Source organism: Equus przewalskii, chromosome 13 (genome assembly GCF_037783145.1).
Source record: "Equus przewalskii isolate Varuska chromosome 13, EquPr2, whole genome shotgun sequence".
In the NCBI taxonomy this organism is placed as follows: Eukaryota; Metazoa; Chordata; class Mammalia; order Perissodactyla; family Equidae; genus Equus; species Equus przewalskii.
In genome coordinates this window covers 66,753,863-66,769,733 of record NC_091843.1, presented here as the reverse complement: position 1 = coordinate 66,769,733, position 15,871 = coordinate 66,753,863, and the positions used below count along the sequence as shown (strand labels likewise).

Sequence of the window (15,871 nt, the reverse complement as noted above, 5' to 3'; positions counted from 1 at the left end):
TCATTTTCACATGGCGTTCTCCCTTTGTGCATGTCTGTGTCCAAATTTCCCTTTTTTTTTTTTTTTTTTAGGAAGATCAGCCCTGAGCTAACATCTGCCTCCAATCTTTCTTTTTTGCTGAGGAAGACTAGCCCTGAGCTAACATCTGAGCCCATTTTCCCTCTATTTTATGTGGGACGCCTGCCACAGCATGGCTTGACAAGCAGTACATAGGTCTGCACCCGGGATCCAAATTAGTGAACCCCAGGCTGCTGAAGCGGAACATGCAAACTTAACCACTACACCACCAAGCCTGCACCCCCTAAATTTCCCTTTTTAAAGGGGCCCCAGTCCTATTGGATTATGGGCTCACCCTACTGCAGTATGATCTCATCTGACCTAATTACATCTGCGATGACCCTATTTCTGATTAAGGTCATATTCTGAGGTAGTGGGGTTTAGGACTTCAAGATATGAATTTTGGGGGGATAAAATTCAACCCTCATCAGGATCCTTGGAATGATCATCTGTTGCTATGGGCTCCTGGACAAATCCAGGATGTTACAGGGAAAGGAGTGTGAGTTCAGAGAAGTAGAAATATGTGTGTGAGTATATTGCAGACAGCCAGTACTGGTAAATCTTTTCAATGGGACAAATTAGCCAAAAAAGTGAGTTTCATAGGAAAACATAGGGGAAAACGAGTCCCAAGTATTGGGAGACAATTCTTCATGAGTCTCTCTCATTTTTGCATATCTTATGTGAAGTGAACAGATTGAAGAGTGCTTAAATGTTGGGGAGTTTTGAGAAATTAAGGGTTTAGAAGCATGAATTCTAAAGACCTGATGTTAAGTATTTGTTGAAGATGGTAAAAAAGTACCCAATTTTAAGATAAAACAAAATCACTTTTCTGTGACTATTCGTTTGAAGTTTATCTCAAAATTGCAATTTGACTCTTCATATTGAAGAGTCAAAAATAGAGAGAGATTTATTTAAACAATAAAAGAAAGGCAATGAAGTTCTTAGTACTGAATAATATATTTGAAATGATAGTGAAAGACTCATCAGGTAATGGGCAGAGTTCAGATAATAATAGGAACATTTAGCATTATCTAGGGAGAAGCCAACAAATTAGGATGAAGAATGATCTTTTATTTATTTATTTATTTATTTATTTTTTTGAGGAAGATTAGCCCTGAGCCAACTGCTGCCAATCCTCCTCTTTTTGCTGAGGAAGACTGGCCCTGAGCTTACATCCATACCCATCTTCCTCTACTTTATACGTGGGATGCCTACCACAGCATGGCTTGCCAAGCGGTGCCATGTCTGAACCCGGGAGCCAAACCGGCAAACCCTGGGTCGCCGAAGTGGAACGTGTGCACTTAACCACTGTGCCACTGGGCCGGCCCCAATAGTGATCTTTTAAATGAGGGAGACTAAATTTTGAATTTCATATATAGAGTTGTTCAATGAGCATAGGAGAAAGTTCTCCTGGATATGGAATATGGTGATCATTCTACTATTTGGGCTCTAAAGCTTGTTAACTTTTGGACAGAAATTCTGCTCCAGCAGACTATATGATTGCTTTTAAGGGTTTTTTGGTTTTGTGGGTTTTGTTTTGTTTCATTTTTTCCATGAACTCATTATCTCTTCTTTACTTCCATTCCCTAGGATCTGATTATTATCCAATCCATTTGAAGTGTTTACTTTGAAAATCAGTGTTATTCAGGCAAAAGTAATCACATACTGCTATTTTTCAGATGGCTATGTGTCACAACTTACTAAACACAGCTGGATTTCCAACCACAGCAGACACTGATTTGGCAGCACTGTCAGAAGGCCTTGCCCCTTCAATGTCAAGGACAAACATTGTGACATTTTCTGATAGAAAAAATAAATGCATGTAGGTTACCATAAGTTTGACTCTGGCCTCAAGAAAAAAGTAAAATATTAAATGTATATATTGAATTAACAGGACATATTAAAAAGGTGATTGTGTGTGTGTGTGTAAATCAAATGCTATGGCTCCAATAGATCAAAATTTTCTCCCAGAAACATATATCCAGCTCTACAAAAATACCCTCACATTATTCTAAATGCTCTGACCAATCAACATTGCATTCATGAAATGTGAAAGGGTTGGCATCTCTGTCTTCTTTTTAAGTGAATTAATATCAGTTTTGGTTTCCTTTTCATTTTAGCTCATTATTTCCAGTCAGTCATGGCATAGTATCAGGGCTAGGTCTCAATAATCATTAAACTCTTCATTCAATAAGCATCTTTGAATTAGAGGTAATATGGTGATTAAGAACATGGGTTTGGACATTAATCTACTGGATTTGTATCTTCACCCCATCATCACCAGCTCTACAATATTTCAGTGCTTTGCTTTCCTTCAGTGTAATTTAAGGATAACAATACTGTCTCTCTCATAGAGTGGTTGCTGTCTTGAGACATGCATCCTTCCTAGTCTAAAAGCTATTGCTGGAGCAGTAGGAGGGGGAATAGGAGTTGGGCCAAGGCAAGGCTGTAAGGCCTGTGGATTGGGTAGATTTCCTTAGAACCAAGTGTATGTGTGGTAGACAAGGACTGACATTGCAGGAAGAGAGAACAGCACACAAAAGCATGCCGATGTATAAAGGGAGCACATATTTGGAGAATTTCCAATACTTTTCCAAGGCTGGAATAAAAGGGAGTCTAAGGGAACAGTGAGAAATGAGCCTGGAGAAGAGAGTGAGCTACATATCATTATATGTTTTATATGAGTATTATATTTATATTATATTATATATTATATAGTATTTATATACAGCATGTTTTATGTACAGTATTTCATATGCTGCAAAAAGTTATATCACTTTAATTTTAAAATTTGTATTTATACATATATTAAAAATATTTTTTAATTTTAAATATTATAGCTAACTTTTATTGATCACCAGAAGCACCCTAGGACCCATTATAAATAATAAAAAGTATGCTATTACTTTGTCCCTTTAACAGAGATGATACATAACAAGCAGAGTCTCTTTGGTTCATCTTCACTATCTTGCTCACTGGGGGAAAAGAAAACAGCAATGTCTATTGTGATTGCCATTGTCATGACATGTCTTGAGGCGACCTGAAGATTTTGGAATTTCAAGTAACAATGACTTACCAGTAACAGAGATTGCTTTTTCTCTTCTGGTAATTGAACCCTCTTTTTCTTTTGGGAATTGCTTTTTCACCTATTTGATGTGATTCTAACAGTATGTGAGTTCCAATCAACCCAGATTGGCCAATCAAGCACCACATGCCTCTGAAGTTAATGACTACTCCTGGAGTAGACACTTGACCCAAGCGGAGCCAGTCAGTTCTTTTCTGGCAATTAATATGAACTCTGGATGAAAAGAGCTCTCCTTTGGAGTTTGAGAGCTCTAGAGATTATGTAATTCTGGACCAGTTTGCAAGGTCAACATCAATGCCACATATAGAAAGTCTGCCTGACTTCAATACAGAGGAAAGCAGAGCCAAGAGATAGAGAAAGAAAAAGATATCCTGGATAGAGTCAAGTCCTAAACCAGCACTAACCATTAGGATTATCAGTTATATTTGCCAATAAATTCCATTTTCTTTTTAAACTAATTTAATTGAATGTCTAACTCTAGTACCTGAAAGAAAACACAGATGATCTGGAATATGAAAACCTTGATCAAGACAACTGAATAGACAAAATAAAATAAACATAGACATCTCTGCACATTTTATCTGTGGTGGTCCATTTCATATCTTTCATAAACATTTCAATAGAAAGTTCTACTATACATGTTTACTTAAAAGGGTCTTGGGGGGCCAGCCCAGTGGTGTAGTGGTTAAGTTCGTACACTCTGCTTTGGCAGCCCAGGGTTTGTGGGTTTGGATCCCAGGTGTAGACCTACACACCGCTCCTCAAGCCATGCTGTGGTCGTGTCCCACATACAAAATAGAGGAAGACTGGTACAGATGTTAGCTCAGGGACAATCTTCCTCATCAAAAAAACCAAAGGGGGTCTTGGGAGAATCCAACAAATAAAAATCCCTATCCCTGATTAGAATTGCCTGTTCTTAGTAAACTCACTAGGAATTCTAATTTTTTCTTTCAGGAATCATGTAAGAAATAGGCAAGATGATTAAGGGAAATTGACTTCAGAGCTCTAAGAACCCTTCAGATCCCTATCACAAGGGTTTGCAACAATGTTTCGCCACTTAGCAGCCACCTGACCTTAAGAAGTCACATAACCTCTTTGTAGCTCAGTTTCCTCTTCTATAAAATGGGTATAATAATTGTTCCTATCTCATAAGGCTATTATGAAGATTAAATGGGTTAGTATATGTAAGAGGCTTTGAGCAATGCTGGGCATATAATAAACATTACCCAAATGTTTAAAAGAGAATATGATGCCGCTTTTTCAGCTGTGGTGTAGAACTACAATATACTTTTTATTAAATAAACAAATGCAAAGAATAATCTGTAAAATTACTGTGGTCACTAACAGCCTTTCTGTTAAATGGTGAATTTTGGGTTAATGAAATGTATATAACTCTGTCTCTGGCTCTTTGAATTATAAGCCATTTTGCCTACTTTTTTCAGTTACTTAGGTATTTAAAAAATTAACATCCAAATGTGCATACTTAATCTGAATCATTTGACAACTAAATTGCTCCCTAAGAACTTTATTGAAGAAAGACTACAGGAATCACTAATTTAATTAAGAGCTGGAAGTCAGTGGAGATAATTACACTGGCCTTTCCATGGTGAACTCTGACGTGGGAAAACGACCTGGTAAGGCATTGCCCGAATTTCAACAGTAAAATCAATGATCAGCATGACCTACTCACCAAGTTCAGTAATAAATATTATTCCTCTGCAATTAAGCCTTGATCCATAAATTGTATTTGTAAGTAAATTATAATTCGAAAATTGTAGACCAACCCTTGGCAATTTTAATATTTGCTAAAAATTAAGGAAAGAGATTAAATACTTAGAAGAAGAGGCAGAAAACTAGCATTGTCCCTTATCAGGTAAGAGATTTTAGTTAAATCATATAATCTCTCTGTGTCTCTACGTCCTTACTTATAAAACAAATATAATGCTTGCCCTGTTTAATGCAAAGATTGCTGTATGGTTCAACAGAAATAATTTGGATTATTCTTTTCAGTTTAGTGATGTGATTGCAAACCACCTCTTCTAGGAGCCTTAGTATCTCCCAGGCAAATTGCCTCAAACACTTTTCTTATACTAGTGCTAATTATCAGATCCTTACTATGAAGCATATACTATTTCCATTTTACAATGGGTAAAATGAGATGTAATAATGATAAATTACTGCTCCAAAATGACTCACAGAGCAAGTGAGGGAGTCCAAATTCAAATCCAAGTTGTGTGTCATAAAAATGTCTCAGATTGCTAACCCAGATGTCCAACCTCACTTTCCTTCGGCCTCACCTCTGATTCCAGCCTTCGATCTGGCCATCAGCTAAGGACTTGCTTTGAATCACGTGGTGCTGACAGTGTCTTGCCTCAAGCAACTGTCCCAGGGCCTTTCCAACTCTGTGAAAGTCCTGAAAGTCCTGCAGGATCCCATATGGCATGCACACAAGGGCAGCTGTGGGAATAACCCTCAATCATTGGTGGATGAGAGCTAACACAGGAATGCACCCTCAGGACAGTTCTGAGGCAGTCTACGCCCTCCTCAGAAGGAGGGAGGCCCCGTCACCTACTGCAGTGACCAACTCAGAAACTTACTTTTCTCTTGGCTTCTCCAGCCTCCCTGCTTGACCTTCCCCTCCCTGCTGCTAATGGGACTGCCTCCCAAATAACCACTGGCACACAAATCTTTTTTTCAGGCTCTGCTTTCTAGAAGATCTCAGGTTAAGATAGGTACTAACTGAAGAATTATAGGAGACCAAATTTCAACTAAATTAAGAACTCTTAATATCAAGCACTATTAAAGGAAAGAGCCTCACTATTTTAGATGTTGTGAACAAAACAAAGAGAGAGAAATGGCAGAAAGCACTCACAGTTGTGGTCACAGGAGAATGAATTCACCATCTGGCTATTCTTCCTCAGGATAGACAGGAGAATGATGAATACTATGTTATGAGCCTCTCAGGCAAAAGCCAGTCTCCACTGGGCTTCCAGATTAATGATTTATCTTGTTTTTACGGAGAATAATCTACCGGCATACAAGTAGGGGCTCAAAACGTAATTAGATCAAGCAAAATGTCCTCCATACCCACCCCACCTCTAGACTCACTTTTAGTGCTTCGCCTTCGCATACTCACTTTCCCAGCCCCTGTCAATTAAATTAAGCCTACATGTGATGGATCTTGTCCTCTAAGGCAGACAGAGCAGAAAGAGAGAAAAGGAGTCAGGGTACAAAAGGACTGTTATTTCTCCTTGCTCATTTAAAATCCAGTTAAAGGAGCAAGTAGCTCTAATTATCACTGGTCCATTTGGATTACTTTCCTTAGTAAAAAAATTTACTAAAATTAGAAATCAAACTATTTCTCTGATTAATTCTGGCCAATACAAGGTGGCCTTGGGTCTATTTCAGGTCTGGAAACCCTTCTCTGAATTCTGAATATCTCCACAGCACTTTCTCTTCTATTTTCCATAGGGGGAAAAAAAACCTTGAGGCTACTCGTGGAAATAGTTGCACACTTGTTGGGCTTTTCTTGTCCAGGCTCCAAGATTACATAATCACAAAGAGAACCATAAGAAATAGTCCACACAACACAATACCGACCATTTTCTACTATTTAAATTAATAGGAGAGCAAGGGTTTGTGGGGATTCATTAGTAAGGTGGGTGGTACTAAATTCCAATAAAAGCACTCACCGGAATAAAATTAGTATGCATCATTAATCTCCCTTGCCATCAGGGTTCCCATGTATAAAGCTGGGATGATAAGATCTACTTCACACAAAGGAGATGAAATAAGAAATCTATATATTCTCCCTTGCTCAAAGTTTGATATATTCTAGTTACTCAAAATATGAAATAAGTATTCCTTCCTTTCTTTGATATGTAGAAATGAGAGCTTTTAGTTACTCCTAATTATACCAAAGTGCATAATTTTACTAAAATTAAATATAATAGCTACTTCTTAGTACTTATTATTTGTCAGGCACTGTGCAAAGCACTTTTCATGTGCTTTGCCATTTAATTCTATATTCTATGATTTAGGCACACATGTTATCCCACTTTCACAGATATGAAGGAAAGGAAGCAAGAGAAGTTCCTAATTTGCTAGAGACACATAGCTAGCCAGAATTCAAACGGGCCTAACACCACAGCCCAAGCTATTGACCAAATGGATATTTATAAATATCGCTAAATTATTAGTTGGTCAAAGACTTAACACAAGCCCTGGTGAAAAATAACCCAGTAATAACCACCAGAAGAACATTCTGATAATACAAGCTGAAAATCCCGTGAAACTAACCAGAAATTCTATTCTTTAATAAATACTGATTATTCAATATGCTTAATCAATGTAGATGTTTCATATGTTAGAAATATCACAAAATTTCAATCTCAAAATTAACCAAGTATTTCTGGCAGAAAAACAAGGGCAAATGTAGAATTGGTGGGACATTAAATATGCTCTTGCTGATTGGGAGGGCTTCAAATGTGTTAGTGCAACCTTAACCACATAGAAATAGCCTCATCAGCAAAATGTTCTAGGAGATGCTGCTTATCTGTTTCTTTGGGGGGGGGGGGGGGGTTGTTGTTTCACCAATTCTGGAATATTATATTGTTTTTCTAAGTGACATGCTACTGCAGGTAACAGTTTATTCCTAAAGCAGAGGTTATCAAGTGCAAGTACATACTGTAATCCCCTAGAGAGTTTTAAAAAATGCTGATGCCTGAGTCCCATCCTCGCTGATTCTGAATTGATAGGTGTGGGGTGTGGCCTAGGCATCAGGAATTTGAAAAGCTCCCCAGATATTTCTAATGTGCAGTCAGGGTTGACAGCCAGTGTCCTAAAGCCTCCTAGAGGAACTATACATTTCACACAGCTTTGTATTGCTTCTCCATGAAAAAGAACCTTCTAAGTGACCAGCTTCACTCTCAAAGTGGATCTGTACAGCTGTCGTCCTCTTTGCTGCTCTGTGCAACACACCTGATGGCGACTCAGCCTTGGTCCCACAGGGGCTTCACAGAGATACGTGTTGTCTCACGACATGAGCTAGAACTGCTTGTACCTTCCCTTTGCTCACCAAACAAGCATTTTACCAACTTAAAATGCCACCGAAAGCAGTCAGCTGGTATTCCTCAGACTAAATTGCATACCAAGGGACAAGTCTCCTAAATGTGAAAGGTCATGATAAAGGGGAGATATTTAGTTTCAAATACCTGGGTTTCTCAAAGCAAAAGGATCTATTCTAAAAGGTGAAATTCCTACATCTGTATAATTATCTAATGCATATTAATGGATTCTAAGAGTCCTTTATTTGGAAAATAGTAGTCGTGTGATAGAAGATATTCATGGTATAATTATTCAAGTTTAAATGTCATTTCTGCAGAACCTTGGAACATTTCAACTACACGGTAATAATTCAGCACTTTTGCTATCATATGTATACTTGTTTATTGTTTCAGAAAACCAAAATGAAAAATTATATTCTTTCTAATTCCTTCAAGGGGCTGGTGAAGAGAAGAAAGTTCTTTTGGATATTCTAACCTCTTTCAATCTATTTGATTTCCACTTTCAGAAGAAAGGTGGTAAACGATGTGGAATGGTTTAAGTAATATAGGAATCATCTTTTGTCAATTCCGGTCAGCCAGCCTGGAACACACCTGTACTCAGCACAGGTAGGTTCATCACTTGCAGCAAGGAAGACTGCACCATGGGAAATGGGTGTGTCAAAAGTAGAGAGTTAGGAAGGAATCTTACAGGGTTTGGAAGCCTGGAGTCAGAAATGGGATGGGCTAGGTAGGTATTGGTCACAGTTTGTAAACTAGGCAATTGCTGGAGCAGTAAGTGGTCTCCTCTTTAGAGAATCCCCGAGGAGTTACTATTTCATCAATTTGTCTGTGGTCTTATCTTGAAATGTATGGGCCTGAACGAACTGGTGCTGTAAGTTGCGAGCAGTTTTCTCTCATGTCGTGAGGTAACAACATCTCTGTGAAGCCCCTTTGTGGCCAAGGCTGAGTTACTCTCAGATGTGTTACACAGACCAGCAAAGAAGGCAACAGCCCTGCGGACATCATGGCTTCCTTCAGTCCAATTTATCCGTTTTGCAAGGCATGGTGTGGTACCCTTTGAAAAGTTGTGTTTTGTGTTTCAATTCCCAGTTCCAGCCTCACAAACTGGTTGTCAGCTGGGTCATTTATCACTATAAATAGAACTCAGCCTTATAACCATCAAGCCTGCTGATTTTTCAATGGTAGATCTATAATTATATTTCTGATCTCCTTTTTGGATACTAAACATTATACCTTCCAAAGTATTAATGAAAGACATATATTAGGTGATTCTGAGGATGTTAATGCTTCAGAAAGGCCTTTCCTAACTATCCTATCTAAAGTAACCCCATTCCCTGAACCTAGGACATGAGATTCAAACATGAGTGCCCCCCATCCCACTACTCAGTGGTGGTATCGGCATAGCTTTGATCATCTTTTGTAAGTATCTTGTTTATCGATTTATCTGTCATTTTGAAAAGTAGGATCCAAAAGAACAGAATCTCATGGCTGTAATTCCAGCACCTAGATTCCACTTACCACACAACAGTGCCCAATAAGTATTTGCTGAATGAATAAAATAAAATATGCACATAATCTGATAACTTGATTTAACTTATTGATTTGAAAGACATATCAGTGAGTTGATAGACAATCTAATTTTGTTTTATATAATCTTAAAATAGTTTTTAGAACTCAACTACATTATCAATTTTTATATTCAAAACTATATATAATGCAGCATTTTCATTTTAATTTTCCCCTTTTTTGTAGCTACAGAAGAATGAGAATAATTTGGTAAGATCTCATGAAATTATTGTGAATATTTAAGTGAATATTTAAGAAATATATTTACAATATTAAGTTAGATGGATCTAGAAATATTACCAAGTTAAAATAATTTTAAAAGATTCATGTGACTACAAAAGCACATTTATGAATTCTGAAGAGTTTTTTCATTAGGAAATATATATACTTAGTAGAACTAGTATTTATTATAAATGTGAAATTCTAGATAGTTTTTATCTACATCAAATGAAAAGGTTAAAATAGGAGGTTATACAGCTGTCAATTTTCACTTTCCTTTACAGGTTTTTTTTTTTCGTGGACTGAGGAGACTAACAGGGAAGTGAACTTCCCTTCTGTCGCTTTCTCTCTCTTAACCTACAAATTAATTTTCAAATTAGAATTAGTTATCCACAGCAGGGAGAATGTTCTTCCTAGACTTTCAGAATAAGTTACATTTTGGACTATTATTTTTAAAATCTCCGGTGAATCTGAGTATTTATTTCCCTCCAGTTCACTAATGCAAATATCTTTTAAATTAACATCAGCAACCTTGTACAAAGACGGCCCTGAATTTATTACAATTGTTGACTTCTAGATAACATTGCTAGAAATCACTTTTTTCACTAGGCAAGGATTGGTAATAGCCACAGAGAGTGTCAAGAACATTAACTGGTAATACCATATGTTTTATATGATCTAGGTATAAAATCTTCTCTGACAAGGTTAATCAATTTTTTTCTTAAAAATTACATAATGGGGTCCCTAGTCGGGTAGTGGTTAAGTTCACGTGCTCTGCTTCAGCGGCCTGGAATTCACAGGTTTCAATCCTGGGTGTGGACCTAGCACCGCTCATCAGGCAACACTGTGGCGGCATCCCACATAAAAAATAGAGAAAGGTTGGCATAGATGTTAACTCAGTGACAATCTTCCTCAAGCAAAAAGAGGAAGATTGCCAACAGATGTTAGGTCAGGGCCAATCTTCCTCACACAAAAAAATAATAATAATAAAAAATTTAAAAATTACACAATTAAAGGTTATAACATCTATTCCTGGAACACATGTCAAATCTATCTATACACAGATAGAACCACAGGCTTTAAAAATCCATTCTCAATAAAATAATTTTATTTAATAATTATTGATTTGTTTTCAGTTAGCCACATGTAAATTTGAAAGGAGAATTGCTGCTCTGAGGACTTATCTTCATTTTGTGCACCCGACAGCTATCATCAGTTTCGTGTCAGCACGTTGTTTCGTACAGTGAACATGAATATACCGTCACCACAATCAGAATCATTAAACTTCTGTTATGACAACTTTATTTATACATTTCTGCCACTCAAGTCAGTTAATTGAAATTAGCACACTCTTCCTTCAGTACCATTCGCCTGTAAGATTTGCAAATGTAATTAGTTACATTCAGATGGCTTTTATTTTTTAACTACCTAAAATTTATAAAGAAGATTGAACATGAAGAGCGTTAATAAGTAGGCTATACCCTCTTTCTATTTTTCCCATAATTATAAAACACATTTCTCTGGCATTTTGCCAGTAAAGTGGCCTCACTTGATTTTTTTTAAAAATCAAAGCTGGTAAACGACTGCTTCCACCACACGAAATTAAAAATATCACTACAGTGGGAACTTTTGTTGGTTTGCCTTTCTAGTATCTCTTCTCCCTTCTGTGGCAACAGCATGAAGTTTTCTCCCAGGTGTCTCGTTTGGACTGTTCCACGTAGCACCCCTTCCTGACTTCAGGGTGGTCACATGATCCAGCTGGCCCAGGGCTGGTCACAGGACTCACACAGGAGCAATGAGAATCTTCACTGAAACTGACCTAGAGATATTACGACTTTTTCCACTGAGGTTCTATGGGGCTGGATGTAAATTTGAGCAGACAGCAATCTTCTTCCCTAGCATAAGAAAAGAGCCTGTCTCTAAAATGAAAACCCACACACAAATAGAACCAGGAATGGAGACAAAGAGAATCCTGATAAGATTATTTAAATCTCTTACCCCTGAAGCATCTCTCTTGCATCCCAGTAATGTGTGCCAATGAATCTTTTGGTTTTTATTTTCTTTAGTCTGACTTGTGCTTTTATCCCTTACAACTTAGTGACTCCTGACTAATACAACTTTGGATCCCTAAACATGGTACAGATTCCAAATTCTCCAGCAGAGTCATTAATTATATTTGAGCTTCATCACTAAATTCCTTTTTTTTTTTTTTACTCTTTTGAGTATTTTTAGAATTTATGTGCTACTAACACTGTAGGGTAACTCTTAGAAAAGTTTTAGGAAAACATTTTATATCCTTAGTATTGTGAATTATAAAAAAAATATATATACTATCCTTACTGTTTAACCAGTGTGCTATTGTTTTTAATTCTGTCCCTAGAGTGCCCTATTTGTTCTGTTTAAAGTAACCAATTGCTATCTTACTGGGATTTTTGTTGTACCAAATCCTCTGCTATAATTTCTTCATCATTAGATTTTATCCACATTTCTCTACCCAGACCTTTGTGATGTGGGACAAATACTGGATTCTTGAAAACTTTCTTCCTCTGCTTGGCTCTTTTCAAGAATAACTTCCAGTCCTTTATCTAGGTCTTTTCATCTCCATGGAATCCTTCAACCAGGTCAGATAGAACTACATTACAAGAAGGGGGAAGTGGAAGAGGAAAGCCGTGGGTCTTGGTCATTGGCAGGAAGAAATTGAGCTCCCTACAGCCCAATCTGAGGAAAGATGGAAAGAGGATTGCTGGCTCGTTGCCCCCCTGGGCTGTCTGGTGGGAACAAATGTTCACAGCCAGACTGACACAGTTAAACCTCCCTACTTGGCTGTAATTGGTATGCCTTACTGTATCGGTAAGCACTGTGGAGAGATGGGGTGTGAATTATCTCCCAGAAGAAAGGACAAAGGGCTGAGAAAACTGCTGATTAGCAGCCCTGACTCTGCCAGGCTGTATCTCCTGGGCAAGGAAAACAACAGGCCAACAGGGGCTGCCCAACTCTTATTTTCAAAACAAGATCATTAAGAAGGCTTACTGGATGGCCACTATGCGTTATTTTAGATTGTCTACTTATTATGCTCTAAACCAAACAACATCATGCCTTATAACAAACTATTTGGGCAAACTGTGGAACTTAAAGATTACCATATTTCCTCTTTAACCTGCCATGGGGATGCCGATGGAAGCAAAGTGAATTTATGGAATGGTTACTGTTCCTCACTAGGACTGAGACGAGAGTTATATGAGATTTTGCCAAGGTCATAATTTTCATTATACTGCAAATTGTGCCTCAAGGGAATAAATCTTGATGAGGCTATTTTTGTTTATGTTTTACTGTTTTGTTTTTTACAAAGCAAAATTCTGTAGCACAGGAGCTAAGAAGACCCAGAGGAAATTACAGTGAGATACACACACTAAGCCTTATGAATTCTATGACATATTCAATTTGGCTTGACTTATGGGGATAAAAAGAAGAGATAAAGTTGAAATAGGTATCATGGATCATGAACTAGGAAAAAAAAGAGAGAAAAGACTGCTCAGAATATCACACAAGAAAGGAAAAGTAAAACCACAACAAATGTACATTTTTAATATCCCTTAAATTAAAATGTACCTTGGAGAATTTCACCCAGATGTTTCTGAAATTATATATAATGTAACTGCCATATCTTCCATTTGTCACTGTATTTTTAATACGGCACTCACCATCCAGAACTGAGTTCTTTGCACAGGTACACAGTCTGTAAACTCAGGTAATAGTTGCTGGGCCATTGGAAAACTAAAATCCATAATCCGTGTAGGAAAGAAAATCAACAGCTGAGTAGAAAGAGATAACATAAAAGAAAAGAAAAAGCTGTCTATGCCTCTACATATCTGATTCCATTGACTTAATGAGAATTAGAGTTCTGACAATTGAGGTTATGCTTACACACAAGACCCAATTTAGCTACTTTCCCGAAAATAACCTGTCAACTCAGTCAGCCAAATAATTAATTCATTTTTAAAAGAAAGAGATTTCCTGATTGTAAGGTTGAACTAATTGGTTGTTTAACTGAACTGAGTGACAATTTTTGTTCAAAATAATCAAATCAGAACTACATACATCTGGATTAAGTTATTCAAATTGCTTAATAATCTTAGCGCTTCACCCACATTCTTAGGACAATGGTTTAAATGTGTTAACGCCCCATAAACGCTTGTTGAATATTGGCACAAAGACTTCATGTTTCATCAAACAGTACCTGATCAAGACCAAGATCCTAAATCATAGTGAGGAAAAAGTCAAAAGTTATTTTAACTTCTGGAATATAATAGATCAAATTTAATCACAATGTCACATTTATAATATTTAAACAGGCTGAGTCATGGAAAGCTAGAGATTTGATTTGTCCTGGTCTTGGTATAGATTTAGGCTCTCTTCTATCTTCCCTTTCTGTCTTTGAAACAAGGTTTCCTCTTCTGGAGAACCATAACTGGATCATGCCAGCTAAATCATTTTCTTCCTATCAATACAGAGAACTTCCAGTCTCTCTGTCAGCTACCAATCAGAGTTTAGGCTACTCACTTCAACCACAGAGAGTTTACCAACTGTCCATGAGCTCCTTTATCTGTTCCTGTTGCTACTCCACAAATCTGCGCAATTAAGAACTTTTTTTAGATAAAAATTATCCTACTCAACCCATTTAGGATGACGCCTTTCCTCTGTCACTGGCAGGAAAAAGCAGATGATGATTTTGATGACCAAGCAGACACGAATAAAAGAAAAAGTCATATTTAGCAAGAGAAATTTAAACATAAAGCTTTAGGGAAATGCTGATTATCTCTAAAACACTGCACTAGAAAACAGGTGCAGAAAACTCAGTCTCTTCAACAGCATCATTTCTATTGCACACTGACTTGTAGAATTTGAATAGTCAGAAACTCTGGGGCTAAGGAGGCAAAATAAGAGAACGCTATGGATCTATATTATGTGAAGAACGGGGTTTGAGTAAGTGGAAAGGAAACGGAGGTAAGAGAGCTACACCTGCATCTCTGATTCACTTCTGTTAAACCACTTAGCGTCAACATATATCAGTTTCCTCATTTTTAAGTTGTGGAAAGCAAGTTTTGCCTCTTACATCACCAGAATGTTGTAAGGGTGTTGTAACGAAATGTACACTGTCTTCCTCTGAGGGAAGAAATGTGTAAAACATAAATTCATTAGATTTCAAACTCTTTTCCATTAGAAGAGTTGAAACAGGATATAGTCCTGACTAAGCCACAGTTCCTAAGAGCAGAGATCACCAATGTAGCCACACAGGAAGCATGGGTCTATAGCCTATCAGAAGTCACTTATTGTTTTTATACAGAATTCTTACCAGAAAATGGACACAAATTTTCATATACAATAAGGTAAAGGTTTTGTGGTTAAAATCTCCTGCAATTTATGGCTAATTGTTCCTAATGCACATGGAATCTTTCTTCTATTTATAGGTTATAGAAATTATTCTCTAAAAAGACTAGAATTGCATCATTTTATTTACTTATTTGAAGACTTGAATCAAAACTGCACTGAGTCGTTTACTATATAAATTGACATACTATAGAAAAGAAATATTCTATAAATTAATAAAGTTAAATTTTAATATGCTCTAGATACTTGACATAGTTCTGTAAAATTAAACATAGGCAATATATGCAATAGTTTAAACAATATATTTTTAAACAAGATGAGAAACAACTTAGCTCTTGAATACTCATGGCCACAGTGGGAATGACATCATGATCTTGGCCGGTACTGCTCTTCAGGGACCTGTGCTGCTAGGAGACATGAGAAACACCAAACGTTCCATCCGTTTGGGATGACCATTCTAAATTGAGAATAAAAACAGTTCCTGGTTGTA

At 37.1% G+C, this 15,871-nt stretch overlaps 1 long non-coding RNA gene across 2 annotated transcripts in view; it reads right to left on the bottom strand.

Annotated features, from left to right (window-relative positions):
* The window catches only part of LOC139075346 (uncharacterized), a 114,421-nt gene that overhangs the window by 20,903 nt on the left and 77,647 nt on the right, over positions 1-15,871 (bottom strand). The window contains exon 1 of one of the 2 annotated variants that reach the window (XR_011525665.1): positions 6,015-6,352. The exons of the other annotated variant lie outside the window; for it this stretch is intronic. This is a non-coding gene — a long non-coding RNA (uncharacterized lncRNA). Of the gene's footprint in view, positions 1-6,014; positions 6,353-15,871 lie in introns of those variants that run through there. 2 annotated transcript variants of the gene reach the window in all.